This window comes from Eleginops maclovinus, chromosome 14, assembly GCF_036324505.1.
Source record: "Eleginops maclovinus isolate JMC-PN-2008 ecotype Puerto Natales chromosome 14, JC_Emac_rtc_rv5, whole genome shotgun sequence".
Taxonomy (NCBI): Eukaryota; Metazoa; Chordata; class Actinopteri; order Perciformes; family Eleginopidae; genus Eleginops; species Eleginops maclovinus.
The window spans coordinates 10,080,518-10,090,002 of NC_086362.1; the positions used below are offsets into that span (position 1 = coordinate 10,080,518).

The 9,485-nt window shown below is 41.7% G+C and overlaps 3 non-coding genes across 3 annotated transcripts; all 3 read left to right on the forward strand.

The window, feature by feature from the left end:
* Positions 1–319: 319 nt before the first annotated feature.
* LOC134876368 (U2 spliceosomal RNA) lies at positions 320–510 on the forward strand. The gene has a single exon (XR_010167416.1). It is a non-coding gene; the product is annotated as a U2 spliceosomal RNA (small nuclear RNA).
* Positions 511–2,542: 2,032 nt separating this feature from the next.
* On the forward strand, positions 2,543–2,706 carry LOC134876358 (U1 spliceosomal RNA). The gene has a single exon (XR_010167406.1). It is a non-coding gene; the product is annotated as a U1 spliceosomal RNA (small nuclear RNA).
* A 4,999-nt stretch (positions 2,707–7,705) lies between these two features.
* On the forward strand, positions 7,706–7,869 carry LOC134876361 (U1 spliceosomal RNA). The gene has a single exon (XR_010167409.1). It is a non-coding gene; the product is annotated as a U1 spliceosomal RNA (small nuclear RNA).
* Positions 7,870–9,485: the final 1,616 nt, after the last annotated feature.

Genomic DNA, 9,485 nt, shown 5'->3' on the forward strand with positions numbered 1-9,485 from the left:
TTCAGAAGAAATTTCAATATGTTTTACAATGGAAGTTACAGCGTTCTCCCTGACTGTTAATAACGTGGCTCAGGCTTTACATTTCTATTGGACTAAATTGTGTCACATGACCAGGAAGCGCTACGGAGCTTCAAATGCGACCACATTACTTTGTTAAAATGACATTTGCTGCTGTTTTGTGCTCGTTTTACTTATGCACTGTGTTATGTGTAGATTGTTACTCCCCCCTTTATGTTTTTTGTTATATAAACATATTTTAAACCTTGAGTAAGAGTGACTGTGCAGAGAAAGGGGTCTTCTCCCACGACAATTTGGTGTTATCGCTTCTCGGCCTTTTGGCTAAGATCAAGTGTAGTATCTGTTCTTATCAGTTTAATATCTGATACGTCCCCTACCCGGGGACCATATATTAAATTGATTTTTGGAATAGGGAGATGGAAAAGGGGCTTGCTCCGTCCACTCCACGCATCGACCTGGTATTGCAGTACCTCCAGGAACGGTGCACCCCCCTCTCAGTGTCAAAATCAAACGGGAAGTGTGGTCTCTTAACTTTCAGGCCTTCTTTAGCATTTATTGTTGCTATGATGTTATGTACCTGGAGCAATACTATGCGTTTTGTGCAGTGATGTTATACTTCAGCAAACAGTAGGACTAACAGAGTTTAGGAATAGTTATCAGTAAAAGCCCTGCTTTGAAAATGACACTACTACTTTTACTACTAAAAGTATTGGCATATAAATATACTTAAAGTACTAAAAGTATTCATTATGCTGATTGGCCCATTTCAGAATCATATATCATTGGTTTGGATTTATCAAACCTAATTCTTAATGTATTGAAACGGTTATCAAGCTGCAGGGTAGCATGTGAAAATAATCCAGGTGTAACTAAATATTTATTTGTGTTGATCATATTTTTGATCAATAATCAATAACTGGAAAGAAATTCAAGGTAATACATGTAGTGGAGTACAAAGTAGCATAAAATGAACATAAGTAAAGTATGGTACTTCAGTAAAATGTTCTTAGTTTTAGGTAATAACTCAGAGCTTAAACAGGAATTTAGCGAAGGAATCTGCTGCATTGTTTACGCAGGTAAACTTGGGGTTTTATCTTTCAAATCAAGTGTTGCCAAGTCTCATGAAATCGACAAACATTTACTGTGTGTGTAAATACTGGCACGTATTATAATATAGCGCCTGTATTTTCTAATACATAGGAAATTATAAATTGGAATTTCCTTTTCCAGGCTTTTTATATCTGTATGTGGTTGCTCCAGTTCTGATCACTCTCTAATTAAAGATCATTGAAATGCAACTGAAAGATCTCCTGTAACTGTCTTTCTTTACTTTGTTTACTCTGTCTTTCTAGTGGACACTAAAGAAATAGGCGAGGCAGTTTCCGGCTTTAGTCATCTGGACTGATTGACAGAGGGAGACAATTTCGCTTAAAATCATGGATGTCTGCAAAGCAGGTATGATAGCAATGTCGGTGTCTACGTTTCTTTTGTTGTTTTTGTGTGAATCTCATTTTTAAAGGAATAGTTTGACATTTTGGGGCAAGTGCTTGTCAGGTGTTAAATGCTAAGATTGACACCACTCAAGTTATGTACTGTAAATATAAAGCTGAATCCAGAATATTTGTACTCCCAGGAAGTGGTTATAACTTGAAAGAGTGAAACAAAATAGAATTCATGGAGTTTACTTGTTTCTCCACCAGAGGGTGCAATAGCTCCTTCTGTTGTCTGTCCTGCCTTTGACAGATAAAAAATGTTCTACCTGCCCTGAGAGGACTTACCATTATTTTTAACTGATATAAATGTTATTTATGCAGTAATAATACACAAGACATAAGATCAGTTTAAACTGAAAGTTGCATATTCCTCAATGACAGTGTGTGATATGACCAGGCATCACTCTGTAGCCAAGTAGGTTCTTAAACGTGCTTAACTGCCCTTTCAACATTTAAAATATAACTTTCTAAACATTCATTTCCGTAAACACGCTTATTAATTAGATGAACGTTTTGTTGGGCTTCATTGCTAAATTAGTTGTATTATTCATTTGAAAACAGCCAGTGTTGATCCCCTTCCAGACCAATAGATGGCAGTGTCTTCCGGCTGTCCCCAGTCCTAAACAAAGAAACAGGAAGTGGTTGTAATTTGAATGAGAGAAACAAAAAGGTGTTATTCTTTCCTCTGAGCTTCTAATGTGGATCTTCCTTATTGCAGTATGATCTATTTTAGCCTCATTTAACTTTGCTGTCAGGCTGTTGCACATTTTTTGGAGGTAAAACTGAGGAAACTGGTTATTTTAGATCTGCCATTGATATGGAAATGCAGCATTGCATCATGGGAGATGAGGCACATTTTAAAGATAAAATAGTCTGTTTAGCCTTAAAACAAAAGAGTTTGTTCTGTATAGATTCCTAAATATTATCACCCACTTCTAATCTCCGGTTTTTGGTTATTTGTACAGTTTCTGCCCCCTGAGTGAATGTGGTGTGTCTGTGAATCAGTCGCCTGCCATGAGCGTGTACAACTCATACTTACCTGGCAGGGGAGATACCATGATCAAGAAGGTGGTTCACCCAGGGCGAGGCTTGGCCATTGCACTCCGGTTGAGCTGACCTCTGCGAATTCCCCAAATGTGGGAATCTCGACTGCATAATTTGTGGTAGTGGGGGACTGCGTTCGCGCTCTCCCCTGATAACATGTGAAATGAAAAAATATCCATGTAGTTTATAGTGATGGCAAAGTAAAGCTTTATGAACCAGTGAAGCTTTCCATTCAATTGTATTGGAAAAAGGTTCATTCATTCAATGCATCTAAAACTCTAGGGTGACCTCTGCTGTTGAAAACGTGTAGTGCAGTATGTTTCAAACACCCTATATTTTGCCTCCCTCTCTGTGGGCTGAACATGACTATGAAAACTTGAACCAATAAATCATGTCATCAATATGTGGATTCCTATTTGAATAAAACTACTGCTTTTCTCGTATGAATTGTGTCCATGTTTGTGTATTTCACAATTGTGTCTGGGTGTCTTTCTGTACCTTTGTTTGCAGCTTTGTGCATGTGTGAGTGATCATACTAGCAGAAGATAGATCTTCGTTTTACACAAATGTGAGATTGAAAATAATTGCAAGTGCTTCCTAATGCCTGTGCAGTTTATGGCAGTCATAGTGACTTATTTGAACTATTTCTTGAATGTGGCAAGGGTTTTACAGAGGAGAGATCAGTGTGGCAGGGAAGTGCTTGTGGACAGGTTACACATGGAAGGGCAAGAACATGGAGGTGCAGTGAAAGTGCTTGTGGACAGGTTACACATGGAAGGGCAAGAACATGGAGGTGCTTGTGAACAGGGGTTGGGTGGGATGGGACATGAAATTAAAATCGATTTTTATTAAGAAACACAATTTTCTCCACAGTACTGGGGTTTAGTCGGTTTCTCTTCTTGGAAACTATTTCCCCAGCCTTGGAAAAAACGCGTTCACATGGCACAGATGAGGCCGGAATGCACAAAAGATTCCGTGCCAACACAAAAAGATGGGGGTACACATGCTTGTGCTTGACCCAATACTCAAGTGGGTCTTCATTTCGTGGAATGTTGGGCTCTGCAAGGTACCGGTTCGTCTCTACAGAGGCATTGGCTGTAGCACTTTTGACCTTCCTCTTCTCCAAAACTTGTGCATCCAACAGCTCCCACAGGCCTGAAACGGTAATGGTACAGGAATGCAATCAATATACTGTATATTATACATAAACACTACAACATTGAAACTGCATCCATACCTGATGAATCAGAGGTTGAAGGTGCATCATGTGAAGTTGATGGGGTAGGATCATCGGAGGGTGCCGGATCAGGTGTTTTTTGCCTTATAACAGTGGCACATTCTGCCATAAGTTTTTTAACACCATTTTGCTGGTGTGTGGTGTTGCAAAACCCCATGGTTTTAAAACGAGGATCCAGGAGAGTGGCCAGAGCATGCTGTCCTGCAACCTCATAATTCCCAAGCTTTTCAGACGTTAGCGTTAACAAATGTTTAGCCAAATCTCTGGCCATTTCATCTGTAAGCTGCCTTTGTTTTGTTGCAATAATGTGCCGCAGCATCTTCACCAGCGGAATTATTTTCGAACCTGACACATGTTTCTCGGCAGAAAGCTCAACTGTGGCTTCTTTGAGAGGGGCCAAAAGAGAAATGCACTGACTTATGCTGTGGTATTGATTGGAGGTCAATGGTGCCACATCTGTCTGAAGAGAGGCCAAGGCTGCACCCACTGGCTCTCTCTGCTCGTACAGTCTTTGGAGCATGTCTAAGGTGCTGTTCCATCTTGTGTCCACCTCTTGAATGAGTTTATTTGTTGGACCACCCATTTGGTTTTGAAGGCAGAGAAGCCGCTCTCTGGCTACAGTGCTGGTCCTGAAGTAAGTGGCAATATCTCTTGCCTTAGTGCGCACCTCCTCCAGACCTGGGGTTAGTTTGAGGGCCTTCTTCACCACCAAATTCAAGGCATGAGCAATGCAGTGGCTGTGCCTTACCTCCATGATGCTACTACAGAGGTGCATATTTGAGGCACCATCTGTAGTAAGGCACATGACCTTTGCTTTGGGTATTTCCCACTCTTCCAGAATTGACCCTTTCACAGTTGCAATGTTGGATGCAGTGTGGCGCTCCCCAAACTTAGCAACTGCCAGCAAAACAGTCGCCAACTTGTCTTCCTCATCCACAAAATGGCAAGTGAAGGCCAGGTAGGAATCCATGTGGATGGATGTCCACATATCCGAGGTCAAGGCCACAGCAGTAGCCTTCTGAACCTTGTCTTTGGCCTTCTGCTTCTCCTCACGATACCTTGCCTCCATCATGGACTTCAAGGTCTGCCTTGATGGAAGGACATACGTAGGGTCCAAAAGGGAAACCAAGGCTCTGAAACCTTGATCATCCACAACCTAAACAGTAGAAGATATTTAATATGTGTTTTACAGAAAAAAATATCTCTATGTATGTGGAAAATACATATCCTTATACCTTGAAAGGCTGGGAATCCTGGACAATCATGTTCACCAGTGCCTCATCAATCTTGGCCTTTCTATCGCCTGCAACACAACAAAAGGTCATGGCTACATAACATAATACCACTGCGAGTACTTTTAATGAATAAATGCTGCCATGAAATAAATGCATAAACATATATTAACATGACGATTACATGTAGGAGGGAACTACTGAATTAGAGCAATGGTACTCACCCCGGATGCTCGCTGCAGCTTGGCCAGCCTCATGCTTAGCACGGAAATGCCTCAGCATGGATGAGGTGTTATTATTATAGGCCAGCTGTTGATGGCAAACCAAACATTGGACCTGAAAACATAATTAAAAAAACATATATATACTTATACGCATGTGTAACAACTTCACTAACCATTGCCAATAGGCTATGATACAAGCCAAATCGCCATTATGACCTATCCAATGCACACATTCACTACAATTACACATGGCACACAGGATAATTTTGATGACACAAGTTTATTCTATAGTAGAATAAAGTGAACCATACACCTGGGACAACATTTCATTATTAGATATATGCAAAGAATGCTAGATTTCGTGGGTGGTTAGCCAGTAAGTTCATCCATGACATGACATGACACAGGCAGATGTGTTGCATGATCAGTTAACCATAACACAATTAAAACATTGTGGGGAGCTGCTTTGCCAAAGCTTAGCCTACTTCCAAAAACATCCATAATTACGCTATAAAATTATATAGGTTTTGCCTGCCCTATTGGCAACCTTGTTAGGAGAAATCAAATTAAAGTGCTCCCACATCTCGGAGCGGCCTCTCTTTGCAACAGGTTCCATTGCAATTAACTATTTTCTCTTTGCTACTATACTCGCTATACTTACTGTTCTGACTCGCAACACTGCTCTCGACTACTTTGCTACTACTACTACTACTAGTTATACTGACTGTTCTGACTCGCAACACTGCTCTCGACTACTTTGCTACTACTACTACTACTCGCAACTCGCTGTACTACTACTGACTGTCTGATTCTCGACTACTTCAAACCCCACAACTCGCGCGCCGTTTCGCGCACCTTTGAATCGAATTGAAGCAGTCACGTGAGTGTGCGTTGAAACGAAGCTTCGGACGTCATTGGTCACGTGATCAGCAGCAAACGAATCAAGCACCGATACATTGCTTTGCCTTGCGCTGGTTCATTTTTTGATACAAGCTTCGAAGCAGGAGAGTCGGAGGTAACAACACTAGTAGTTTACCTCTTTACCCACCTGAGGGTGCCTCAGTAGCTCCTTCTGTTGTCTGTCCTGCCTTTGACAGATCACACATTACTTACTATCTGCACTGAGAGGGTTAACCAGTACTTCTAACAGATATAAAAAGTGTTACTGCAGTTATAATACACAAGACATAAGATCTGTTTAAACTGGAAGTTGCACATTCTTCACTGATGGTAAGTTAGGTTTTTTGGGGTTTTAAGTTTTGATTGGTCTACATTGTGTGACATGACCAGGCATCGCTCTACTGCACTACTGGACTTGAACGCTGTTCATTTCACATTTAGATCCTATTTAATATTCTGTTCCTCCAACACCGAAGGTATATACAATATCCTACTTTACAGTACTGCTTATATCTGTGTTTATTTTTCATTTCATTTTGTGTTCATTTTGTATGTATATTTTATACAGTTGTTGTTATTGCTATTTTATTTATTGAGCTGCTGCAGTATAAAAATGTCCCAAATCGGGATCAATAAAGTACCTATCTCTCTCTGTAGACGACGAGGTTGTTAACCGTGCTGAGTTCACTGTCCTTTCAACATTTAAAACTAACTTCTAAACACTCAATTATTTGTCCGTAATCAGGCTTATTCATTTGATTAAATGTTGCTTGGATTCATTGCTATAGTGCTGCAGAAACACTCTTTCAGAGCCCAGGCACCATTGTGTAAGTGTTCACTTTATGTTCTTGCTGTTACCGGTGCACAGAGAGACCTACTACAAATATTGAAATATAATAATTAGCCTACACGGCCAAAAGCAATTCAATCTATTGTATCAGTCCTGCTATAAATCATCACTTAAATGAAAGTCACCATGTTCAGTTTTCTAAATGTTATTTAGTGATGTTGTATTAGCTACATGGTCCTTTTTAATGCTACAGTTTTTTAATTTAGTTGTTCTGCTTTTGTAAAGATTTAAAAACAGCCAGTGTTGATCCCCCTCCAGACCAATAGATAGCAGTGTCTTCCGGCTGTCCCCAGTCCTAAACAAAGAAACAGGAAGTGGTTGTAATTTGAATGAGAGAAACACAACGGTGTTATTCTTTCCTCTGAGCTTCTAATGTGGATCTTCCTTATTGCAGTATGATCTATTTCAGCCTCATTTAACTTTGCTGTCAGGCTGTTGCACATTTTTTGGAGGTAAAACTGAGGAAACTGGTTATTTTAGATCTGCCGTTGATATGGAAATACAGCATTGCATCATGGGAAATGAGGCACATTTTAAAGAGAAAATAGTCCGTTTAGCCTTAAAACAAAAGAGTTTGTTCTGTATACATTCCTAAATATTATTACCCACTTCTAATCTCCGGTTTTTGGTTATTTGTACAGTTTCTGCCCCCTGAGTGAATGTGGTGTGTCTGTGAATCAGTTCCCTGCCAGGAGCGTGTACAACTCATACTTACCTGGCAAGGGAGATACCATGATCAAGAAGGTGGTTCACCCAGGGCGAGGCTTGGCCATTGCACTCCGGCTGAGCTGACCTCTGCGAATTCCCCAAATGTGGGAATCTCGATTGCATAATTTGTGGTAGTGGGGGACTGCGTTCGCGCTCTCCCCTGATAACATGTGAAATGAAAATAATATCTACGGAGTTAACTTGCTCCTCCATTTGAGGGTGCTACGGTTCCTTCTGTTGTCTGTCCTGCTTTTGACAGATCAAACATTGCTACCTGCACTGAGAGGGTTAACCAGTACTTTTAACTTACATAAATAGTATTACTGCAGTTAAAATACACAAGACATCAGATCTGTTTAAACTGGAAGTTGCACATTCTTCAGTTAACGTAATCTCAATTTACTAACAAAGTTTCATTTACTGTACATCTGTAACCATTTTGATATACTGCTTTGGTAATAGGGGATGCATCTTTTAGGATGCACTGCTTTCCGAATAATAAACCCTGGATTACAAGTGACCTGAAGCAGCTTTTAAACAAGAAGAAGGAAGCTTTCAAGTCTAGGGACAAATCATTGCTGAGGAGCATCCAGCACGACCTGAGGGCCAAGCTGAGGAAGAGCAAGGATTCCTACATAAAGAAGCTGGAGGCCAAGCTTCAGCAGAACAATAGCAAGGATGTGTGGACTGGAATGAAGGCCATCACGGGGTTCAAGGGGAGAGAGAGACTGACGACCGGCACTCTGGAGAGGGCTAACAAGCTGAACACCTTCTTCAATAGGTTCAGCCCCCCCCGCCCCCGCTGCTGTCTCCTCCACTTCACACCTCACCTCCACCACAGAGATGAGTATCCGGACTTCAACATCCACCCACTGCTCTCCGTGCCTCTGACCCCTCCATCACTGTTGAACACTCTGAACTCTACTTTCTCACCTCTGACGTCCCTCCCTGCTACCCGAGACATCAAACCCCCTCCCCTGCCTCACTGTAACCACAGGCCAGGTGAAGAGACGGCTGGAGAAAATACACCATGGCAAATCTGCAGGCATCAGCCCCAGGGTTCTGAAGACCTGCGCCAGCCAGCTGTCTCCGGTTCTTCAGCACCTGTTCAACCTGAGCCTGCACCCGGAGACCATTCCAGTGCTGTGGAAGAGGTCCTGCTTGGGGCCCAATGACTATCGGCCGGTAGCTCTCAGATTTATTTTATTTTTTAAGTAAGGTAACTCCAAGGTTTCAAGGTTTTATTGGTCATATGCACAGCATATACAACGTATATGTTGGCAATGAAAATGTTATGTCCCATGCTCCTCCAACAACTCAACATACATGGTGCAAATAAGATAAATAAAATAGTGCAAAAAGAGAAAAAATATTTACAATAACAACAACACGTCTTGTGATGTGGTGGTTGGCAGTACAGGAGCCCCTCAGCGGACTGTGCTGTCTCCTTTCCTGTTCATCATGCCACCTGCCACCTCATTTTCAGATGACTCTGCAGTGGTAGGGTGTATAAGGGATGGACGGGAGGAGGAGTACAGAGGGCTGGTGGATAATTTTGTGTAGTGGACGGGGAAAAATCATCTGCTTCTGAATGTGGCCAAGACCAGAGAGATGGTCATTGACTTCATGAAGAAGAGGACGTCCTCACTGCCCCTGTGCATTCTGAGTGAGGATGTAGCTGTGGTGGAGGATCACAAGTACCTTGGTGTGCACCTAGACAATGGACTGAACTGGAGGGCCAACACTGACGCTGTGTACAAGAAGGGGATGAGCCGACTC